We start from the raw sequence: 23,654 nt of genomic DNA, 5'->3' as shown, positions 1-23,654 counted from the left end.
GATAATGAAATATTTCACTGCAACTTAAATGTTTATTTTACTGCTTTGTGCGATAAATTACTAGATTAGCAATCATTTCTATCTATCTATCTATCTATCTATCTATCTATCTATCTATCTATCTATCTATCTACCTATCTATCTATCTATCTATCTATCTATCTATCTATCTATCTATCTATCTATCTATCTATCTCATAAAATACTGTGTTACAGCTTGGCTGATGATGGGCACAAGCCTGGTGTGATGATATCACCTCAGGCATAGTTAAAAGCCCCGTGAATGAGGCTGCAGCTCCACAAATATAACAATTTATGATTATTATCTAACAGTATCGAGAAAATTCCTGTCAGCTCAGTCAAATGTATTTAAAACAAGAAGTATCATAAGGTGAGGTTTTTGATAACTTCAGTCAGTTCTTTTTCCTTCTTATGAGCTAGACCTCTGTTTCATTAATCATAAGGTATTTCTTTCATTTTATTCCCTTATGTATTTATTTATAACATCTTTTGCTCTTTACCTTTAAAATAGTTTGCAATGACTTATTAATCATAATGTGTCTTATTTTGTTTTTCATCTTAGTACAGTATCCCCCAACTTTTTTTCTGGGTTGAGCCTGGTATCGTGTCGCCAGGTTGCGTGAATGTGGTAGTCACTTTGGTTGTGCAGTGGTTCCATGGTGTAATGGTTAGCACTCTGGACTCTGAATCCAGCGATCCGAGTTCAAATCTCGGTGGGACCTAAATTTTAATAAACTGATTGGGATGTGAAACAGTAGCGCGTCTTCTCTGGGACACCAAAACTGTGCTACAATTGTGTTTTCAGTGAGAGGTGTAAAACATCAAGCAGCAAACCTTGACCTCTCCCTTTACAAACACTTGTCAATCCCTATGTGGTACTAAAGAGCTGTCTGAAATTCAGTTGCACACCACACACTTTTACACAGTGGGGTCGCCGAGTGCTGAGGTGCGCTTGTGCGTAAAAGTCACAAACACTCCCCTGACTCACTAACTGCACAGCTGACTTCAAAGTCAGCACAGAAAGTGGGCGCCACGAGTATGTGTTTCCATGACTGAACAGCTGCTATATGTGTTATGTGGAGTATAACATGTGTGTCTTCCAAAGTATCTCAACTTGTAACCTCCACAAAATCAACACGAGGACGTCAGGATGGCCGAGCGGTCTAAGGCGCTGCGTTCAGGTCGCAGTCTCCTCTGGAGGCGTGGGTTCGAGTCCCACTTCTGACACTGAAGCTTTGCTCTTCTTCATATTGTGACAACATGCACTTGAAATTTGGGTTCACCACCAGGTTTCTCAGAGCTTTGTGCATTTTATAATCATGCACACTCTAACAACATTCTAGATAATTCTAATACAATTCACTACAGGAAGCTGATTACTGGTGCACAACTAAATATGTGCATCTTTCAATGTGCTCACACTCACACTCATGTGCTAAAAACCTGATTTTGTGGAGTCAAGACTTTCAGCACGTTGAAACAATCTTTCTTATTTACTCCAATTATCCCAAAATAAGGACTGGTCCCATTCCATGTCATGGCATGAAAATATGAGAGGCTGTCATCAATTCAATCACATACTTGTAAAAATTGTAAACACTCAGTAAAAATCCTTCAACATTTTTCTTGTATTTCTGACAGTGTAAACACAAAACAATAACATACAAACACACACATACACATACGTTGTGTTTCGGCTTATTAAAAAGGCCATGTCATGTTTTGCTTGGTCAAAAAACAACAACAAAAAGAAAACAAACTTCTTATTACTGGGCTGACTTCCTCATTTTGAAATGATTAGTTGTTTTTTTTTTTTTTTTTTTTTTTTTTTTGTTTTTTTACAGCATTTCATCTTGGCTGATGGTGGGCACGAACCTGATGAGCTCACATGAATGAAAGTAAAACTTTGTGTGAACGTAGCTGCTTCTCGCCGGGTGCGGTGGCGCGTGCCTGTAATCCAAGCTACTGGGAGGCTGAGGTTGGAGGATCGTCTGAGCTCAGGAGCTCTGAGCTGCAGCAGGCTATGTCGATCGGGTGTCCGCACTAAGTTCGGCATCCATATGGTGATCCTGGGGGAGCCCGGGACCACCAGGTCGTCTAAGGAGGGGTGCACCGGCCCAGGTCGGAGACGGAGCAGGTCAAAGCCCCCGTGTCGCTCAGTAGTGGGATCGCGCCCGTGAGTAGACGCTGTAGTGCAGTCTGAGCAATACAGCGAGACCCAATCTTTATACACATCCATATACCTGTCTCTGCATCACGCAGCAGCCTCATCAACCCTTCCTTGTCTTTTTAATTGACGTTAAACACGCTCACAAACCTGCTGCTCTGCTTGTCCTACACCACCTCCACCTGCAGGACAGCCGCAAATACATCCTCCATTCTAAACACTTCTGATGCCCAGCAGGTGGAGACAAACTCAAAGTAGGAAATTCATGCAGGTAGCCTTTGGGTTTAATATTTGCATCTTATGATCACAGCTTTGACTGTCATGTAAAAGGCTTTTCAGAAGTGAACTGTCCATAGCGGACAAGTCTGCACATTTAGACATTTACACAGTTACTGCGTGACTTCAGTACAGGCATGAGTCAGGATTTCGGGGCAAAGTAAATGTTTTCTTTCTTCTGCACATCAGTTGCGAAACAGTCTAAGTAATTGCAACTCCCCCAAGAATGCAGAGATGACAGCTACATTTAGAACCAAAACTTTTTCTGCTGGGTATTTATCCAGCTAATTCTAACATAACAAGGAAGCATCATTTATTTTTAGACATAGGGCTGCTGATGGCCAAGAGAGTAATTGCAATTGCTTGGAAAGAGGTGGATAGAGCAGGGACAGGTAAATGGATTTCAGAATTAAAATCAACTCTGCCCTTAGAAAAGATCACCTACACAATCAGTGAATTTCCATCATGAAAAGGTTCAAATGAAGATGCTGTGGTTTGTTAAGCTGTACTTTACTAAAAGGACTGAATGAAGCTCAGACTGCATCAAACGAAAGTGATTTCCACGTGTTCTTTATTGGGCTGTAAGCATTAAAGTTTAAATGGAGCCAGTTGAATGTTTCCGAGCTCTAATGTGCAGCTATCACTTAAAAAATGAACAGCAGAACTTAGAACGCACTAAGTGATAATGAAATATTTCACTGCAACTTAAATGTTTATTTTACTGCTTTGTGCGATAAATTACTAGATTAGCTGTGTTACAGCTTGGCTGATGATGGGCACAAGCCTGGTGTGATGATATCACCTCAGGCATAGTTAAAAGCCCCGTGAATGAGGCTGCAGCTCCACAAACGTAACAATTTATGATTATTATCTAACAGTATCGAGAAAATTCCTGTCAGCTCAGTCAAATGTATTTAAAACAAGAAGTATCATAAGGTGAGGTTTTTGATAACTTCAGTTAACTTCAGTTGAGTTTTTATACACTGATTGGGATGTGAAACAGTAGCGCGTCTTCTCTGGGACACCAAAACTGTGCTACAATTGTGTTTTCAGTGAGAGGTGTAAAACATCAAGCAGCAAACCTTGACCTCTCCCTTTACAAACACTTGTCAATCCCTATGTGGTACTAAGGAGCTGTCTGAAATTCAGTTGCACACCACACACTTTTACACAGTGGGGTCGCCGAGTGCTGAGGTGCGCTTGTGCGTAAAAGTCACAAACACTCCCCTGACTCACTAACTGCACAGCTGACTTCAAAGTCAGCACAGAAAGTGGGCGCCACGAGTATGTGTTTCCATGACTGAACAGCTGCTATATGTGTTATGTGGAGTATAACATGTGTGTCTTCCAAAGTATCTCAACTTGTAACCTCCACAAAATCAGCACGTGGACGTCAGGATGGCCGAGCGGTCTAAGGCGCTGCGTTCAGGTCGCAGTCTCCTCTGGAGGCGTGGGTTCGAATCCCACTTCTGACACTGAAGCTTTGCTCTTCTTCATATTGTGACAACATGCACTTGAAATTTGGGTTCACCACCAGGTTTCTCAGAGCTTTGTGCATTTTATAATCATGCACACTCTAACAACATTCTAGATAATTCTAATACAATTCACTACAGGAAGCTGATTACTGGTGCACAACTAAATATGTGCATCTTTCAATGTGCTCACACTCACACTCATGTGCTAAAAACCTGATTTTGTGGAGTCAAGACTTTCAGCACGTTGAAACAATCTTTCTTATTTACTCCAATTATCCCAAAATAAGGACTGGTCCCATTCCATGTCATGGCATGAAAATATGAGAGGCTGTCATCAATTCAATCACATACTTGTAAAAATTGTAAACAGTAAAAATCCTTCAACATTTTTCTTGTATTTCTGACAGTGTAAACACAAAACAATAACATACAAACACACACATACACATACACTGTATTTCGGCTTATTAAAAAGGCCATGTCATGTTTTGCTTGGTCAAAAAACAACAACAAAAAGAAAACAAACTTCTTATTACTGGGCTGACTTCCTCATTTTGAAATGATTAGTTGTTTTGGTTTGTTTTTTGTTTTTTTTTTTTTGTTTTTTTACAGCATTTCATCTTGGCTGATGGTGGGCACGAACCTGATGAGCTCACATGAATGAAAGTAAAACTTTGTGTGAACGTAGCTGCTTCTCGCCGGGTGCGGTGGCGCGTCCCTGTAATCCAAGCTACTGGGAGGCTGAGGTTGGAGGATCGTCTGAGCTCAGGAGCTCTGAGCTGCAGCAGGCTATGTCGATCGGGTGTCCGCACTAAGTTCGGCATCCATATGGTGATCCTGGGGGAGCCCGGGACCACCAGGTCGTCTAAGGAGGGGTGCACCGGCCCAGGTCGGAGACGGAGCAGGTCAAAGCCCCCGTGTCGCTCAGTAGTGGGATCGCGCCCGTGAGTAGACGCTGTAGTGCAGTCTGAGCAATACAGCGAGACCCAATCTTTATACACATCCATATACCTGTCTCTGCATCACGCAGCAGCCTCATCAACCCTTCCTTGTCTTTTTAATTGACGTTAAACACGCTCACAAACCTGCTGCTCTGCTTGTCCTACACCACCTCCACCTGCAGGACAGCCGCAAATACATCCTCCATTCTAAACACTTCTGATGCCCAGCAGGTGGAGACAAACTCAAAGTAGGAAATTCATGCAGGTAGCCTTTGGGTTTAATATTTGCATCTTATGATCACAGCTTTGACTGTCATGTAAAAGGCTTTTCAGAAGTGAACTGTCCATAGCGGACAAGTCTGCACATTTAGACATTTACACAGTTACTGCGTGACTTCAGTACAGGCATGAGTCAGGATTTCGGGGCAAAGTAAATGCTTTCTTTCTTCTGCACATCAGTTGCGAAACAGTCTAAGTAATTGCAACTCCCCCAAGAATGCAGAGATGACAGCTACATTTAGAACCAAAACTTTTTCTGCTGGGTATTTATCCAGCTAATTCTAACATAACAAGGAAGCATCATTTATTTTTAGACATAGGGCTGCTGATGGCCAAGAGAGTAATTGCAATTGCTTGGAAAGAGGTGGATAGAGCAGGGACAGGTAAATGGATTTCAGAATTAAAATCAACTCTGCCCTTAGAAAAGATCACCTACACAATCAGTGAATTTCCATCATGAAAAGGTTCAAATGAAGATGCTGTGGTTTGTTAAGCTGTACTTTACTAAAAGGACTGAATGAAGCTCAGACTGCATCAAACGAAAGTGATTTCCACGTGTTCTTTATTGGGCTGTAAGCATTAAAGTTTAAATGGATCCAGTTGAATGTTTCCGAGCTCTAATGTGCAGCTATCACTTAAAAAATGAACAGCAGAACTTAGAACGCACTAAGTGATAATGAAATATTTCACTGCAACTTAAATGTTTATTTTACTGCTTTGTGCGATAAATTACTAGATTAGCAATCATTTCTATCTATCTATCTATCTATCTATCTATCTATCTATCTATCTATCTATCTATCTATCTATCTATCTATCTATCTATCTATCTGTCTATCTCATAAAATACTGTGTTACAGCTTGGCTGATGATGGGCACAAGCCTGGTGTGATGATATCACCTCAGGCATAGTTAAAAGCCCCGTGAATGAGGCTGCAGCTCCACAAATATAACAATTTATGATTATTATCTAACAGTATCGAGAAAATTCCTGTCAGCTCAGTCAAATGTATTTAAAACAAGAAGTATCATAAGGTGAGGTTTTTGATAACTTCAGTCAGTTCTTTTTCCTTCTTATGAGCTAGACCTCTGTTTCATTAATCATAAGGTATTTCTTTCATTTTATTCCCTTATGTATTTATTTATAACATCTTTTGCTCTTTACCTTTAAAATAGTTTGCAATGACTTATTAATCATAATGTGTCTTATTTTGTTTTTCATCTTAGTACAGTATCCCCCAACTTTTTTTCTGGGTTGAGCCTGGTATCGTGTCGCCAGGTTGCGTGAATGTGGTAGTCACTTTGGTTGTGCAGTGGTTCCATGGTGTAATGGTTAGCACTCTGGACTCTGAATCCAGCGATCCGAGTTCAAATCTCGGTGGGACCTAAATTTTAATAAACTGATTGGGATGTGAAACAGTAGCGCGTCTTCTCTGGGACACCAAAACTGTGCTACAATTGTGTTTTCAGTGAGAGGTGTAAAACATCAAGCAGCAAACCTTGACCTCTCCCTTTACAAACACTTGTCAATCCCTATGTGGTACTAAAGAGCTGTCTGAAATTCAGTTGCACACCACACACTTTTACACAGTGGGGTCGCCGAGTGCTGAGGTGCGCTTGTGCGTAAAAGTCACAAACACTCCCCTGACTCACTAACTGCACAGCTGACTTCAAAGTCAGCACAGAAAGTGGGCGCCACGAGTATGTGTTTCCATGACTGAACAGCTGCTATATGTGTTATGTGGAGTATAACATGTGTGTCTTCCAAAGTATCTCAACTTGTAACCTCCACAAAATCAACACGAGGACGTCAGGATGGCCGAGCGGTCTAAGGCGCTGCGTTCAGGTCGCAGTCTCCTCTGGAGGCGTGGGTTCGAATCCCACTTCTGACACTGAAGCTTTGCTCTTCTTCATATTGTGACAACATGCACTTGAAATTTGGGTTCACCACCAGCTTTCTCAGAGCTTTGTGCATTTTATAATCATGCACACTCTAACAACATTCTAGATAATTCTAATACAATTCACTACAGGAAGCTGATTACTGGTGCACAACTAAATATGTGCATCTTTCAATGTGCTCACACTCACACTCATGTGCTAAAAACCTGATTTTGTGGAGTCAAGACTTTCAGCACGTTGAAACAATCTTTCTTATTTACTCCAATTATCCCAAAATAAGGACTGGTCCCATTCCATGTCATGGCATGAAAATATGAGAGGCTGTCATCAATTCAATCACATACTTGTAAAAATTGTAAACACTCAGTAAAAATCCTTCAACATTTTTCTTGTATTTCTGACAGTGTAAACACAAAACAATAACATACAAACACACACATACACATACACTGTGTTTCGGCTTATTAAAAAGGCCATGTCATGTTTTGCTTGGTCAAAAAACAACAACAAAAAGAAAACAAACTTCTTATTACTGGGCTGACTTCCTCATTTTGAAATGATTAGTTGTTTTGTTTTTTTTTTTTTTTGTTTTTTTGTTTTTTTACAGCATTTCATCTTGGCTGATGGTGGGCACGAACCTGATGAGCTCACATGAATGAAAGTAAAACTTTGTGTGAACGTAGCTGCTTCTCGCCGGGTGCGGTGGCGCGTGCCTGTAATCCAAGCTACTGGGAGGCTGAGGTTGGAGGATCGTCTGAGCTCAGGAGCTCTGAGCTGCAGCAGGCTATGTCGATCGGGTGTCCGCACTAAGTTCGGCATCCATATGGTGATCCTGGGGGAGCCCGGGACCACCAGGTCGTCTAAGGAGGGGTGCACCGGCCCAGGTCGGAGACGGAGCAGGTCAAAGCCCCCGTGTCGCTCAGTAGTGGGATCGCGCCCGTGAGTAGACGCTGTAGTGCAGTCTGAGCAATACAGCGAGACCCAATCTTTATACACATCCATATACCTGTCTCTGCATCACGCAGCAGCCTCATCAACCCTTCCTTGTCTTTTTAATTGACGTTACAGTTTTTCTCAGTTGCTTTGGTGCATTTCTCACAACAGAATTACACTTTGCACAACAGTTAGTTCAACCTCCACAACATGTAGTCGTTTTGGCACAACCTTGTGGCGGTTTCATGTTCATTTCATCCAAAGGCAAATGTCTTTGGACATGAAGCAGTTGAGTAAGTACAAATATCTAAAGAATGGTCACTTTTGACTTGCTATTCATCACTATCTCCTTGCTTTCATCATGAATGTCACAATTATTTATACTTGTACCGGCTGAATAGTCATTGTCGATACAACTAATAGTCTTCATTTCATTGCTTGTGTCAGTGCACTCAAAATTGTTGAACATCTTGTCAAACAATTTGTCTACCCTTTTTGCCAACCACATAGACACGTTCCTGACAAAATCAGGGCAACACTTGTGGCTCATGTGATAAACCATGGCCTCACAATGGCCGAGGCTGGTCAAAGGGTGCAGCCAAATTTTGGGAGAACTACTGTAAGTTCTATTATTCAGACATTTCGTCGGGAAAACAGGTGAGCATACTGTAATGTAGGTATTCAGCACAAACTAATTTGCTCTGCACTTTCATAGTCATACAGGAGACTTGCATTCGGACATGACCTTATAGATCTTTACATATAGACGTACTGTAACTGAAGCGCAGACTTGGCCCAGGTGTGGCATAGTGTGCTGTGGTACAATACAGTAATGCTGTAAAGAAAGAAAGAGTTTTGAATGATAGTCCTGTAACAATTACTGGACAATTACTGCAGCAATCTCAGAAAATGGCGTTCACACCCATATTCCTCGTATTGGTGCATACAATACACAACACCTGTTGGCTTTTCTGGACCGTCTTCATAGGGACCTAATCCAACAAAATGAAAGGGATGATCCTGGTGACAATCGGACAATGTATGTAGGGGTTTGGGATAATGTTAGCTTCCATCACTTTGCTGTAGTCAGGCAGTGGTTTGCAGCACACGACAGGATGCTTATGGACTTTCTTCCTCCTTACACTCCATTCCTAAATCCGATTGAGGAGTTTTTCTCTTCCTGGAGGTGGAAGGTCTATGACAGGCATCCACATACCCAAATGACCCTGCTAGCAGCTATGGATGCAGCGTGTGATGACATCACAGCAGAGTCCTGCAGAGGGTGGATTCGACACTCCAGAAGATACTTTCCCCGATGCATCGATAGAGCTGACATTCACTGTGATGTTGATGCAAATATGTGGGCAGACAGACGGGAGCGTCTAGATATCAATGGTTGATATGCAGCAGTGTCTGTTTTTCAGTTTTTATTTTGTTTCATAACTACTGCAGTAAGGTTTACTGTCTAAGTGAGTTTATGTTTGCTGTAAAATGTTTGATTTACTGTATTTCCCCAGTTGCACAATGCTGTGCACAGTTTCAATTGAATATTATCAAGAGTGCATATGAAGTGTCTTGATTTTTCTTTGCAATTTATGGTTTTCAACATGCCATGCATGCTGTCCAGACTTCACATGTCATTGGGAAGCACCTACAAAGAAATCCGTCACAATGAGAACATGTTCAAACCATTTGCTTTTGTGACCAAAGGTGCTGGTGTAATGACTTGTAATTGTGACAGCCCTGACACTTTGATTGATATAAGTACTTGCTTTTGATGAATATATTATCTGTTTTGATGAAGGGACTTGCTTTTGCAAGTTATCCACCATGTTTTGCAGTTTGCACTAATTGTTTTGAGAAAAGCCTTAGTAGTGGTGCAGAGATCAATTCTGTTGTGAGAAATGCACCAAAGCAACTGAGAAAAACTGTAAACACGCTCACAAACCTGCTGCTCTGCTTGTCCTACACCACCTCCACCTGCAGGACAGCCGCAAATACATCCTCCATTCTAAACACTTCTGATGCCCAGCAGGTGGAGACAAACTCAAAGTAGGAAATTCATGCAGGTAGCCTTTGGGTTTAATATTTGCATCTTATGATCACAGCTTTGACTGTCATGTAAAAGGCTTTTCAGAAGTGAACTGTCCATAGCGGACAAGTCTGCACATTTAGACATTTACACAGTTACTGCGTGACTTCAGTACAGGCATGAGTCAGGATTTCGGGGCAAAGTAAATGTTTTCTTTCTTCTGCACATCAGCTGCGAAACAGTCTAAATAATTGCAGAGATGACAGCTACATTTAGAACCAAAACTTTTTCTGCTGGGTATTTATCCAGCTAATTCTAACATAACAAGGAAGCATCCTTTATTTTTAGACATAGGGCTGCTGATGGCCAAGAGAGTAATTGCAATTGCTTGGAAAGAGGTGGATAGAGCAGGGACAGGTAAATGGATTTCAGAATTAAAATCAACTCTGCCCTTAGAAAAGATCACCTACACAATCAGTGAATTTCCATCATGAAAAGGTTCAAATGAAGATGCTGTGGTTTGTTAAGCTGTACTTTACTAAAACGACTGAATGAAGCTCAGACTGCATCAAACGAAAGTGATTTCCACGTGTTCTTTATTGGGCTGTAAGCATTAAAGTTTAAATGGATCCAGTTGAATGTTTCCGAGCTCTAATGTGCAGCTATCACTTAAAAAATGAACAGCAGAACTTAGAACGCACTAAGTGATAATGAAATATTTCACTGCAACTTAAATGTTTATTTTACTGCTTTGTGCGATAAATTACTAGATTAGCAATCATTTGTATCTATCTATCTATCTATCTATCTATCTATCTATCTATCTATCTATCTATCTATCTATCTATCTATCTATCTATCTATCTATCTATCTATCTATCTATCTATCTATCTATCTATCTCATAAAATACTGTGTTACAGCTTGGCTGATGATGGGCACAAGCCTGGTGTGATGATATCACCTCAGGCATAGTTAAAAGCCCCGTGAATGAGGCTGCAGCTCCACAAATGTAACAATTTATGATTATTATCTAACAGTATCGAGAAAATTCCTGTCAGCTCAGTCAAATGTATTTAAAACAAGAAGTATCATAAGGTGAGGTTTTTGATAACTTCAGTCAGTTCTTTTTCCTTCTTATGAGCTAGACCTCTTTTTCATTAATCATAAGGTATTTCTTTCATTTTATTCCCTTATGTATTTATTTATAACATCTTTTGCTCTTTACCTTTAAAATAGTTTGCAATGACTTATTAATCATAATGTGTCTTATTTTGTTTTTCATCTTAGTACAGTATCCCCCAACTTTATTTCTGGGTTGAGCCTGGTATCGTGTCGCCAGGTTGCGTGAATGTGGTAGTCATTTCGGTTCTGCAGTGGTTCCATGGTGTAATGGTTAGCACTCTGGACTCTGAATCCAGCGATCCGAGTTCAAATCTCGGTGGGACCTGAGATTTAATACACTGATTGGGATGTGAAACAGTAGCGCGTCTTCTCTGGGACACCAAAACTGTGCTATAATTGTGTTTTCAGTGAGAGGTGTAAAACATCAAGCAGCAAACCTTGACCTCTCCCTTTACAAACACTTGTCAATCCCTATGTGGTACTAAAGAGCTGTCTGAAATTCAGTTGCACACCACACACTTTTACACTGTGGGGTCGCCGAGTGCTGAGGTGCGCTTGTGCGTAAAAGTCACAAACACTCCCCTGACTCACTAACTGCACAGCTGACTTCAAAGTCAGCACAGAAAGTGGGCGCCACGAGTATGTGTTTCCATGACTGAACAGCTGCTATATGTGTTATGTGGAGTATAACATGTGTGTCTTCCAAAGTATCTCAACTTGTAACCTCCACAAAATCAACACGAGGACGTCAGGATGGCCGAGCGGTCTAAGGCGCTGCGTTCAGGTCGCAGTCTCCTCTGGAGGCGTGGGTTCGAATCCCACTTCTGACACTGAAGCTTTGCTCTTCTTCATATTGTGACAACATGCACTTGAAATTTGGGTTCACCACCAGCTTTCTCAGAGCTTTGTGCATTTTATAATCATGCACACTCTAACAACATTCTAGATAATTCTAATACAATTCACTACAGGAAGCTGATTACTGGTGCACAACTAAATATGTGCATCTTTCAATGTGCTCACACTCACACTCATGTGCTAAAAACCTGATTTTGTGGAGTCAAGACTTTCAGCACGTTGAAACAATCTTTCTTATTTACTCCAATTATCCCAAAATAAGGACTGGTCCCATTCCATGTCATGGCATGAAAACATGAGAGGCTGTCATCAATTCAATCACATACTTGTAAAAATTGTAAACACTCAGTAAAAATCCTTCAACATTTTTCTTGTATTTCTGACAGTGTAAACACAAAACAATAACATACAAACACACACATACACATACACTGTGTTTCGGCTTATTAAAAAGGCCATGTCATGTTTTGCTTGGTCAAAAAACAACAACAAAAAGAAAACAAACTTCTTATTACTGGGCTGACTTCCTCATTTTGAAATGATTAGTTGTTTTGGTTTGTTTTTTTTTTGTTTTTTTGTTTTTTTACAGCATTTCATCTTGGCTGATGGTGGGCACGAACCTGATGAGCTCACATGAATGAAAGTAAAACTTTGTGTGAACGTAGCTGCTTCTCGCCGGGTGCGGTGGCGCGTGCCTGTAATCCAAGCTACTGGGAGGCTGAGGTTGGAGGATCGTCTGAGCTCAGGAGCTCTGAGCTGCAGCAGGCTATGTCGATCGGGTGTCCGCACTAAGTTCGGCATCCATATGGTGATCCTGGGGGAGCCCGGGACCACCAGGTCGTCTAAGGAGGGGTGCACCGGCCCAGGTCGGAGACGGAGCAGGTCAAAGCCCCCGTGTCGCTCAGTAGTGGGATCGCGCCCGTGAGTAGACGCTGTAGTGCAGTCTGAGCAATACAGCGAGACCCAATCTTTATACACATCCATATACCTGTCTCTGCATCACGCAGCAGCCTCATCAACCCTTCCTTGTCTTTTTAATTGACGTTAAACACGCTCACAAACCTGCTGCTCTGCTTGTCCTACACCACCTCCACCTGCAGGACAGCCGCAAATACATCCTCCATTCTAAACACTTCTGATGCCCAGCAGGTGGAGACAAACTCAAACTAGGAAATTCATGCAGGTAGCCTTTGGGTTTAATATTTGCATCTTATGATCACAGCTTTGAGTGCCATGTAAAAGGCTTTTCAGAAGTGAACTGTCCATAGCGGACAAGTCTGCACATTTAGACATTTACACAGTTACTGCGTGACTTCAGTACAGGCATGAGTCAGGATTTCGGGGCAAAGTAAATGTTTTCTTTCTTCTGCACATCAGCTGCAAAACAGTCTAAATAATTGCAGAGATGACAGCTACATTTAGAACCAAAACTTTTTCTGCTGGGTATTTATCCAGCTAATTCTAACATAACAAGGAAGCATCATTTATTTTTAGACATAGGGCTGCTGATGGCCAAGAGAGTAATTGCAATTGCTTGGAAAGAGGTGGATAGAGCAGGGACAGGTAAATGGATTTCAGAATTAAAATCAACTCTGCCCTTAGAAAAGATCACCTACACAATCAGTGAATTTCCATCATGAAAAGGTTCAAATGAAGATGCTGTGGTTTGTTAAGCTGTACTTTACTAAAACGACTGAATGAAGCTCAGACTGCATCAAACGAAAGTGATTTCCACGTGTTCTTTATTGGGCTGTAAGCATTAAAGTTTAAATGGATCCAGTTGAATGTTTCCGAGCTCTAATGTGCAGCTATCACTTAAAAAATGAACAGCAGAACTTAGAACGCACTAAGTGATAATGAAATATTTCACTGCAACTTAAATGTTTATTTTACTGCTTTGTGCGATAAATTACTAGATTAGCAATCATTTGTATCTCTCTATCTATCTATCTATCTATCTATCTATCTATCTATCTATCTATCTATCTATCTATCTATCTATCTATCTATCTATCTATCTATCTATCTATCTACCTCATAAAATACTGTATTACAGCTTGGCTGATGATGGGCACAAGCCTGGTGTGATGATATCACCTCAGGCATAGTTAAAAGCCCCGTGAAAGAGGCTGCAGCTCCACAAATGTAACAATTTATGATTATTATCTAACAGTATCGAGAAAATTCCTGTCAGCTCAGTCAAATGTATTTAAAACAAGAAGTATCATAAGGTGAGGTTTTTGATAACTTCAGTTAACTTCAGTTGAGTTTTTATACACTGGTTGGGATGTGAAACAGTAGCGCGTCTTCTCTGGGACACCAAAACTGTGCTATAATTGTGTTTTCAGTGAGAGGTGTAAAACATCAAGCAGCAAACCTTGACCTCTCCCTTTACAAACACTTGTCAATCCCTATGTGGTACTAAAGAGCTGTCTGAAATTCAGTTGCACACCACACACTTTTACACAGTGGGGTCGCCGAGTGCTGAGGTGCGCTTGTGCGTAAAAGTCACAAACACTCCCCTGACTCACTAACTGCACAGCTGACTTCAAAGTCAGCACAGAAAGTGGGCGCCACGAGTATGTGTTTCCATGACTGAACAGCTGCTATATGTGTTATGTGGAGTATAACATGTGTGTCTTCCAAAGTATCTCAACTTGTAACCTCCACAAAATCAGCACGTGGACGTCAGGATGGCCGAGCGGTCTAAGGCGCTGCGTTCAGGTCGCAGTCTCCTCTGGAGGCGTGGGTTCGAATCCCACTTCTGACACTGAAGCTTCGCTCTTCTTCATATTGTGACAACATGCACTTGAAATTTGGGTTCACCACCAGGTTTCTCAGAGCTTTGTGCATTTTATAATCATGCACACTCTAACAACATTCTAGATAATTCTAATACAATTCACTACAGGAAGCTGATTACTGGTGCACAACTAAATATGTGCATCTTTCAATGTGCTCACACTCACACTCATGTGCTAAAAACCTGATTTTGTGGAGTCAAGACTTTCAGCACGTTGAAACAATCTTTCTTATTTACTCCAATTATCCCAAAATAAGGACTGGTCCCATTCCATGTCATGGCATGAAAATATGAGAGGCTGTCATCAATTCAATCACATACTTGTAAAAATTGTAAACACTCAGTAAAAATCCTTCAACATTTTTCTTGTATTTCTGACAGTGTAAACACAAAACAATAACATACAAACACACACATACACATACGTTGTGTTTCGGCTTATTAAAAAGGCCATGTCATGTTTTGCTTGGTCAAAAAACAACAACAAAAAGAAAACAAACTTCTTATTACTGGGCTGACTTCCTCATTTTGAAATGATTAGTTGTTTTGGTTTGGTTTTTTTTGTTTTTTTGTTTTTTTTACAGCATTTCATCTTGGCTGATGGTGGGCACGAACCTGATGAGCTCACATGAATGAAAGTAAAACTTTGTGTGAACGTAGCTGCTTCGCGCCGGGTGCGGTGGCGCGTGCCTGTAATCCAAGCTACTGGGAGGCTGAGGTTGGAGGATCGTCTGAGCTCAGGAGCTCTGAGCTGCAGCAGGCTATGTCGATCGGGTGTCCGCACTAAGTTCAGCATCCATATGGTGATCCTGGGGGAGCCCGGGACCACCAGGTCGTCTAAGGAGGGGTGCACCGGCCCAGGTCGGAGACGGAGCAGGTCAAAGCCCCCGTGTCGCTCAGTAGTGGGATCGCGCCCGTGAGTAGACGCTGTAGTGCAGCCCGAGCAATACAGCGAGACCCAATCTTTATACACATCCATATACCTGTCTCTGCATCACGCAGCAGCCTCATCAACCCTTCCTTGTCTTTTTAATTGACGTTAAACACGCTCACAAACCTGCTGCTCTGCTTGTCCTACACCACCTCCACCTGCAGGACAGCCGCAAATACATCCTCCATTCTAAACACTTCTGATGCCCAGCAGGTGGAGACAAACTCAAAGTAGGAAATTCATGCAGGTAGCCTTTGGGTTTAATATTTGCATCTTATGATCACAGCTTTGACTGTCATGTAAAAGGCTTTTCAGAAGTGAACTGTTCATAGCGGACAAGTCTGCACATTTAGACATTTACACAGTTACTGCGTGACTTCAGTACAGGCATGAGTCAGGATTTCGGGGCAAAGTAAATGTTTTCTTTCTTCTGCACATCAGCTGCAAAACAGTCTAAATAATTGCAACTCCCCCAAGAATGCAGAGATGACAGCTACATTTAGAACCAAAACTTTTTCTGCTGGGTATTTATCCAGCTAATTCTAACATAACAAGGAAGCATCATTTATTTTTAGACATAGGGCTGCTGATGGCCAAGAGAGTAATTGTAATTGCTTGGAAAGAGGTGGATAGAGCAGGGACAGGTAAATGGATTTCAGAATTAAAATCAACTCTGCCCTTAGAAAAGATCACCTACACAATCAGTGAATTTCCATCATGAAAAGGTTCAAATGAAGATGCTGTGGTTTGTTAAGCTGTACTTTACTAAAAGGACTGAATGAAGCTCAGACTGCATCAAACGAAAGTGATTTCCACGTGTTCTTTATTGGGCTGTAAGCATTAAAGTTTAAATGGATCCAGTTGAATGTTTCCGAGCTCTAATGTGCAGCTATCACTTAAAAAATGAACAGCAGAACTTAGAACGCACTAAGTGATAATGAAATATTTCACTGCAACTTAAATGTTTATTTTACTGCTTTGTGCGATAAATTACTAGATTAGCAATCATTTGTATCTCTCTATCTATCTATCTATCTATCTATCTATCTATCTATCTATCTATCTACCTCAGAAAATACTGTGTTACAGCTTGGCTGATGATGGGCACAAGCCTGGTGTGATGATTTCACCTCAGGCATAGTTAAAAGCCCCGTGAATGAGGCTGCAGCTCCACAAATGTAACAATTTATGATTATTATCTAACAGTATCGAGAAAATTCCTGTCAGCTCAGTCAAATGTATTTAAAACAAGAAGTATCATAAGGTGAGGTTTTTGATAACTTCAGTTAACTTCAGTTGAGTTTTTATACACTGGTTGGGATGTGAAACAGTAGCGCGTCTTCTCTGGGACACCAAAACTGTGCTACAATTGTGTTTTCAGTGAGAGGTGTAAAACATCAAGCAGCAAACCTTGACCTCTCCCTTTACAAACACTTGTCAATCCCTATGTGGTACTAAAGAGCTGTCTGAAATTCAGTTGCACACCACACACTTTTACACAGTGGGGTCGCCGAGTGCTGAGGTGCGCTTGTGCGTAAAAGTCACAAACACTCCCCTGACTCACTAACTGCACAGCTGACTTCAAAGTCAGCACAGAAAGTGGGCGCCACGAGTATGTGTTTCCATGACTGAACAGCTGCTATATGTGTTATGTGGAGTATAACATGTGTGTCTTCCAAAGTATCTCAACTTGTAACCTCCACAAAATCAGCACGTGGACGTCAGGATGGCCGAGCGGTCTAAGGCGCTGCGTTCAGGTCGCAGTCTCCTCTGGAGGCGTGGGTTCGAATCCCACTTCTGACACTGAAGCTTTGCTCTTCTTCATATTGTGACAACATGCACTTGAAATTTGGGTTCACCACCAGCTTTCTCAGAGCTTTGTGCATTTTATAATCATGCACACTCTAACAACATTCTAGATAATTCTAATACAATTCACTACAGGAAGCTGATTACTGGTGCACAACTAAATATGTGCATCTTTCAATGTGCTCACACTCACACTCATGTGCTAAAAACCTGATTTTGTGGAGTCAAGACTTTCAGCACGTTGAAACAATCTTTCTTATTTACTCCAATTATCCCAAAATAAGGACTGGTCCCATTCCATGTCATGGCATGAAAATATGAGAGGCTGTCATCAATTCAATCACATACTTGTAAAAATTGTAAACACTCAGTAAAAATCCTTCAACATTTTTCTTGTATTTCTGACAGTGTAAACACAAAACAATAACATACAAACACACACATACACATACGTTGTGTTTCGGCTTATTAAAAAGGCCATGTCATGTTTTGCTTGGTCAAAAAACAACAACAAAAAGAAAACAAACTTCTTATTACTGGGCTGACTTCCTCATTTTGAAATGATTAGTTGTTTTGGTTTGGTTTTTTTTGTTTTTTTGTTTTTTTACAGCATTTCATCTTGGCTGATGGTGGGCACGAACCTGATGAGCTCACATGAATGAAAGTAAAACTTTGTGTGAACGTAGCTGCTTCTCGCCGGGTGCGGTGGCGCGTGCCTGTAATCCAAGCTACTGGGAGGCTGAGGTTGGAGGATCGTCTGAGCTCAGGAGCTCTGAGCTGCAGCACGCTATGTCGATCGAGTGTCCGCACTAAGTTCGGCATCCATATGGTGATCCTGGGGGAGCCCGGGACCACCAGGTCGTCTAAGGAGGGGTGCACCGGCCCAGGTCGGAGACGGAGCAGGTCAAAGCCCCCGTGTCGCTCAGTAGTGGGATCGCGCCCGTGAGTAGACACTGTAGTGCAGCCCGAGCAATACAGCGAGACCCAATCTTTATACACATCCATATATCTGTCTCTGCATCACGCAGCAGCCTCATCAACCCTTCCTTGTCTTTTTAATTGACGTTAAACACGCTCACAAACCTGCTGCTCTGCTTGTCCTACACCACCTCCACCTGCAGGACAGCCGCAAATACATCCTCCATTCTAAACACTTCTGATGCCCAGCAGGTGGAGACAAACTCAAAGTAGGAAATTCATGCAGGTAGCCTTTGGGTTTAATATTTGCATCTTATGATCACAGCTTTGACTGTCATGTAAAAGGCTTTTCAGAAGTGAACTGTCCATAGCGGACAAGTCTGCACATTTAGACATTTACACAGTTACTGCGTGACTTCAGTACAGGCATGAGTCAGGATTTCGGGGCAAAGTAAATGTTTTCTTTCTTCTGCACATCAGCTGCAAAACAGTCTAAATAATTGCAACTCCCCCAAGAATGCAGAGATGACAGCTACATTTAGAACCAAAACTTTTTCTGCTGGGTATTTATCCAGCTAATTCTAACATAACAAGGAAGCATCATTTATTTTTAGACATAGGGCTGCTGATGGCCAAGAGAGTAATTGTAATTGCTTGGAAAGAGGTGGATAGAGCAGGGACAGGTAAATGGATTTCAGAATTAAAATCAACTCTGCCCTTAGAAAAGATCACCTACACAATCAGTGAATTTCCATCACCAAAATGTTCAAATGAAGATGCTGTGGTTTGTTAAGCTGTACTTTACTAAAACGACTGAATGAAGCTCAGACTGCATCAAACGAAAGTGATTTCCACGTGTTCTTTATTGGGCTGTAAGCATTAAAGTTTAAATGGATCCAGTTGAATGTTTCCGAGCTCTAATGTGCAGCTATCACTTAAAAAATGAACAGCAGAACTTAGAACGCACTAAGTGATAATGAAATATTTCACTGCAACTTAAATGTTTATTTTACTGCTTTGTGCGATAAATTACTAGATTAGCAATCATTTGTATCTCTCTATCTATCTATCTATCTATCTATCTATCTATGTATCTATCTATCTATCTATCTATCTATCTATCTATCTATCTATCTATCTATCTATCTATCTACCTCAGAAAATACTGTGTTACAGCTTGGCTGATGATGGGCACAAGCCTGGTGTAATGATATCACCTCAGGCATAGTTAAAAGCCCCGTGAATGAGGCTGCAGCTCCACAAACGTAACAATTTATGATTATTATCTAACAGTATCGAGAAAATTCCTGTCAGCTCAGTCAAATGTATTTAAAACAAGAAGTATCATAAGGTGAGGTTTTTGATAACTTCAGTTAACTTCAGTTGAGTTTTTATACACTGATTGGGATGTGAAACAGTAGCGCGTCTTCTCTGGGACACCAAAACTGTGCTATAATTGTGTTTTCAGTGAGAGGTGTAAAACATCAAGCAGCAAACCTTGACCTCTCCCTTTACAAACACTTGTCAATCCCTATGTGGTACTAAAGAGCTGTCTGAAATTCAGTTGCACACCACACACTTTTACACAGTGGGGTCGCCGAGTGCTGAGGTGCGCTTGTGCGTAAAAGTCACAAACACTCCCCTGACTCACTAACTGCACAGCTGACTTCAAAGTCAGCACAGAAAGTGGGCGCCACGAGTATGTGTTTCCATGACTGAACAGCTGCTATATGTGTTATGTGGAGTATAACATGTGTGTCTTCCAAAGTATCTCAACTTGTAACCTCCACAAAATCAGCACGTGGACGTCAGGATGGCCGAGCGGTCTAAGGCGCTGCGTTCAGGTCGCAGTCTCCTCTGGAGGCGTGGGTTCGAATCCCACTTCTGACACTGAAGCTTTGCTCTTCTTCATATTGTGACAACATGCACTTGAAATTTGGGTTCACCACCAGCTTTCTCAGAGCTTTGTGCATTTTATAATCATGCACACTCTAACAACATTCTAGATAATTCTAATACAATTCACTACAGGAAGCTGATTACTGGTGCACAACTAAATATGTGCATCTTTCAATGTGCTCACACTCACACTCATGTGCTAAAAACCTGATTTTGTGGAGTCAAGACTTTCAGCACGTTGAAACAATCTTTCTTATTTACTCCAATTATCCCAAAATAAGGACTGGTCCCATTCCATGTCATGGCATGAAAATATGAGAGGCTGTCATCAATTCAATCACATACTTGTAAAAATTGTAAACACTCAGTAAAAATCCTTCAACATTTTTATTGTATTTCTGACAGTGTAAACACAAAACAATAACATACAAACACACACATACACATACGTTGTGTTTCGGCTTATTAAAAAGGCCATGTCATGTTTTGCTTGGTCAAAAAACAACAACAAAAAGAAAACAAACTTCTTATTACTGGGCTGACTTCCTCATTTTGAAATGATTAGTTGTTTTGGTTTGGTTTTTTTTGTTTTTTTGTTTTTTTTACAGCATTTCATCTTGGCTGATGGTGGGCACGAACCTGATGAGCTCACATGAATGAAAGTAAAACTTTGTGTGAACGTAGCTGCTTCTCGCCGGGTGCGGTGGCGCGTGCCTGTAATCCAAGCTACTGGGAGGCTGAGGTTGGAGGATCGTCTGAGCTCAGGAGCTCTGAGCTGCAGCACGCTATGTCGATCGGGTGTCCGCACTAAGTTCGGCATCCATATGGTGATCCTGGGGGAGCCCGGGACCACCAGGTCGTCTAAGGAGGGGTGCACCGGCCCAGGTCGGAGACGGAGCAGGTCAAAGCCCCCGTGTCGCTCAGTAGTGGGATCGCGCCCGTGAGTAGACGCTGTAGTGCAGCCCGAGCAATACAGCGAGACCCAATCTTTATACACATCCATATACCTGTCTCTGCATCACGCAGCAGCCTCATCAACCCTTCCTTGTCTTTTTAATTGACGTTAAACACGCTCACAAACCTGCTGCTCTGCTTGTCCTACACCACCTCCACCTGCAGGACAGCCGCAAATACATCCTCCATTCTAAACACTTCTGATGCCCAGCAGGTGGAGACAAACTCAAAGTAGGAAATTCATGCAGGTAGCCTTTGGGTTTAATATTTGCATCTTATGATCACAGCTTTGACTGTCATGTAAAAGGCTTTTCAGAAGTGAACTGTCCATAGCGGACAAGTCTGCAGATTTAGACATTTACACAGTTACTGCGTGACTTCAGTACAGGCATGAGTCAGGATTTCGGGGCAAAGTAAATGTTTTCTTTCTTCTGCACATCAGCTGCAAAACAGTCTAAATAATTGCAGAGATGACAGCTACATTTAGAACCAAAACTTTTTCTGCTGGGTATTTATCCAGCTAATTCTAACATAACAAGGAAGCATCCTTTATTTTTAGACATAGGGCTGCTGATGGCCAAGAGAGTAATTGCAATTGCTTGGAAAGAGGTGGATAGAGCAGGGACAGGTAAATGGATTTCAGAATTAAAATCAACTCTGCCCTTAGAAAAGATCACCTACACAATCAGTGAATTTCCATCATGAAAAGGTTCAAATGAAGATGCTGTGGTTTGTTAAGCTGTACTTTACTAAAACGACTGAATGAAGCTCAGACTGCATCAAACGAAAGTGATTTCCACGTGTTCTTTATTGGGCTGTAAGCATTAAAGTTTAAATGGATCCAGTTGAATGTTTCCGAGCTCTAATGTGCAGCTATCACTTAAAAAATGAACAGCAGAACTTAGAACGCACTAAGTGATAATGAAATATTTCACTGCAACTTAAATGTTTATTTTACTGCTTTGTGCGATAAATTACTAGATTAGCAATCATTTGTATCTATCTATCTATCTATCTATCTATCTATCTATCTATCTATCTATCTATCTATCTATCTATCTATCTCATAAAATACTGTGTTACAGCTTGGCTGATGATGGGCACAAGCCTGGTGTGATGATATCACCTCAGGCATAGTTAAAAGCCCCGTGAATGAGGCTGCAGCTCCACAAATGTAACAATTTATGATTATTATCTAACAGTATCGAGAAAATTCCTGTCAGCTCAGTCAAATGTATTTAAAACAAGAAGTATCATAAGGTGAGGTTTTTGATAACTTCAGTCAGTTCTTTTTCCTTCTTATGAGCTAGACCTCTGTTTCATTAATCATAAGGTATTTCTTTCATTTTATTCCCTTATGTATTTATTTATAACATCTTTTGCTCTTTACCTTTAAAATAGTTTGCAATGACTTATTAATCATAATGTGTCTTATTTTGTTTTTCATCTTAGGACAGTATCCCCCAACTTTTTTTCTGGGTTGAGCCTGGTATCGTGTCGCCAGGTTGCGTGAATGTGGTAGTCATTTCGGTTCTGCAGTGGTTCCATGGTGTAATGGTTAGCACTCTGGACTCTGAATCCAGCGATCCGAGTTCAAATCTCGGTGGGACCTGAGATTTAATACACTGATTGGGATGTGAAACAGTAGCACGTCTTCTCTGGGACACCAAAACTGTGCTACAATTGTGTTTTCAGTGAGAGGTGTAAAACATCAAGCAGCAAACCTTGACCTCTCCCTTTACAAACACTTGTCAATCCCTATGTGGTACTAAGGAGCTGTCTGAAATTCAGTTGCACACCACACACTTTTACACAGTGGGGTCGCCGAGTGCTGAGGTGCGCTTGTGCGTAAAAGTCACAAACACTCCCCTGACTCACTAACTGCACAGCTGACTTCAAAGTCAGCACAGAAAGTGGGCGCCACGAGTATGTGTTTCCATGACTGAACAGCTGCTATATGTGTTATGTGGAGTATAACATGTGTGTCTTCCAAAGTATCTCAACTTGTAACCTCCACAAAATCAGCACGTGGACGTCAGGATGGCCGAGCGGTCTAAGGCGCTGCGTTCAGGTCGCAGTCTCCTCTGGAGGCGTGGGTTCGAATCCCACTTCTGACACTGAAGCTTTGCTCTTCTTCATATTGTGACAACCTGCACTTGAAATTTGGGTTCACCACCAGCTTTCTCAGAGCTTTGTGCATTTTATAATCATGCACACTCTAACAACATTCTAGATAATTCTAATACAATTCACTACAGGAAGCTGATTACTGGTGCACAACTAAATATGTGCATCTTTCAATGTGCTCACACTCACACTCATGTGCTAA

General features: G+C 41.4%; 12 non-coding genes across 12 annotated transcripts; all 12 read left to right on the top strand.

Annotated features, from left to right (window-relative positions):
- Positions 1-671: 671 nt before the first annotated feature.
- trnaq-cug (transfer RNA glutamine (anticodon CUG)) lies at positions 672-743 on the top strand. The gene has a single exon. It is a non-coding gene; the product is annotated as a tRNA-Gln (tRNA).
- A 422-nt stretch (positions 744-1,165) lies between these two features.
- trnal-cag (transfer RNA leucine (anticodon CAG)) lies at positions 1,166-1,248 on the top strand. The gene has a single exon. It is a non-coding gene; the product is annotated as a tRNA-Leu (tRNA).
- Positions 1,249-3,856: 2,608 nt separating this feature from the next.
- trnal-cag (transfer RNA leucine (anticodon CAG)) lies at positions 3,857-3,939 on the top strand. The gene has a single exon. It is a non-coding gene; the product is annotated as a tRNA-Leu (tRNA).
- A 2,538-nt stretch (positions 3,940-6,477) lies between these two features.
- trnaq-cug (transfer RNA glutamine (anticodon CUG)) lies at positions 6,478-6,549 on the top strand. Its single transcript has one exon. It is a non-coding gene; the product is annotated as a tRNA-Gln (tRNA).
- A 422-nt stretch (positions 6,550-6,971) lies between these two features.
- On the top strand, positions 6,972-7,054 carry trnal-cag (transfer RNA leucine (anticodon CAG)). Its single transcript has one exon. It is a non-coding gene; the product is annotated as a tRNA-Leu (tRNA).
- Positions 7,055-11,406: 4,352 nt separating this feature from the next.
- Positions 11,407-11,478, top strand: trnaq-cug (transfer RNA glutamine (anticodon CUG)). The gene has a single exon. It is a non-coding gene; the product is annotated as a tRNA-Gln (tRNA).
- A 422-nt stretch (positions 11,479-11,900) lies between these two features.
- Positions 11,901-11,983, top strand: trnal-cag (transfer RNA leucine (anticodon CAG)). Its single transcript has one exon. It is a non-coding gene; the product is annotated as a tRNA-Leu (tRNA).
- Positions 11,984-14,698: 2,715 nt separating this feature from the next.
- Positions 14,699-14,781, top strand: trnal-cag (transfer RNA leucine (anticodon CAG)). Its single transcript has one exon. It is a non-coding gene; the product is annotated as a tRNA-Leu (tRNA).
- A 2,684-nt stretch (positions 14,782-17,465) lies between these two features.
- On the top strand, positions 17,466-17,548 carry trnal-cag (transfer RNA leucine (anticodon CAG)). Its single transcript has one exon. It is a non-coding gene; the product is annotated as a tRNA-Leu (tRNA).
- A 2,731-nt stretch (positions 17,549-20,279) lies between these two features.
- trnal-cag (transfer RNA leucine (anticodon CAG)) lies at positions 20,280-20,362 on the top strand. The gene has a single exon. It is a non-coding gene; the product is annotated as a tRNA-Leu (tRNA).
- A 2,503-nt stretch (positions 20,363-22,865) lies between these two features.
- On the top strand, positions 22,866-22,937 carry trnaq-cug (transfer RNA glutamine (anticodon CUG)). Its single transcript has one exon. It is a non-coding gene; the product is annotated as a tRNA-Gln (tRNA).
- Positions 22,938-23,359: 422 nt separating this feature from the next.
- On the top strand, positions 23,360-23,442 carry trnal-cag (transfer RNA leucine (anticodon CAG)). Its single transcript has one exon. It is a non-coding gene; the product is annotated as a tRNA-Leu (tRNA).
- The last annotated feature ends 212 nt before the right edge of the window (positions 23,443-23,654 follow it).

This window comes from Pelmatolapia mariae, linkage group LG15 (assembly GCF_036321145.2).
Source record: "Pelmatolapia mariae isolate MD_Pm_ZW linkage group LG15, Pm_UMD_F_2, whole genome shotgun sequence".
NCBI classification, from domain to species: Eukaryota; Metazoa; Chordata; class Actinopteri; order Cichliformes; family Cichlidae; genus Pelmatolapia; species Pelmatolapia mariae.
Note: the sequence above shows the minus strand (reverse complement) of the source record. Positions and strands in the feature narration are given on the sequence as shown.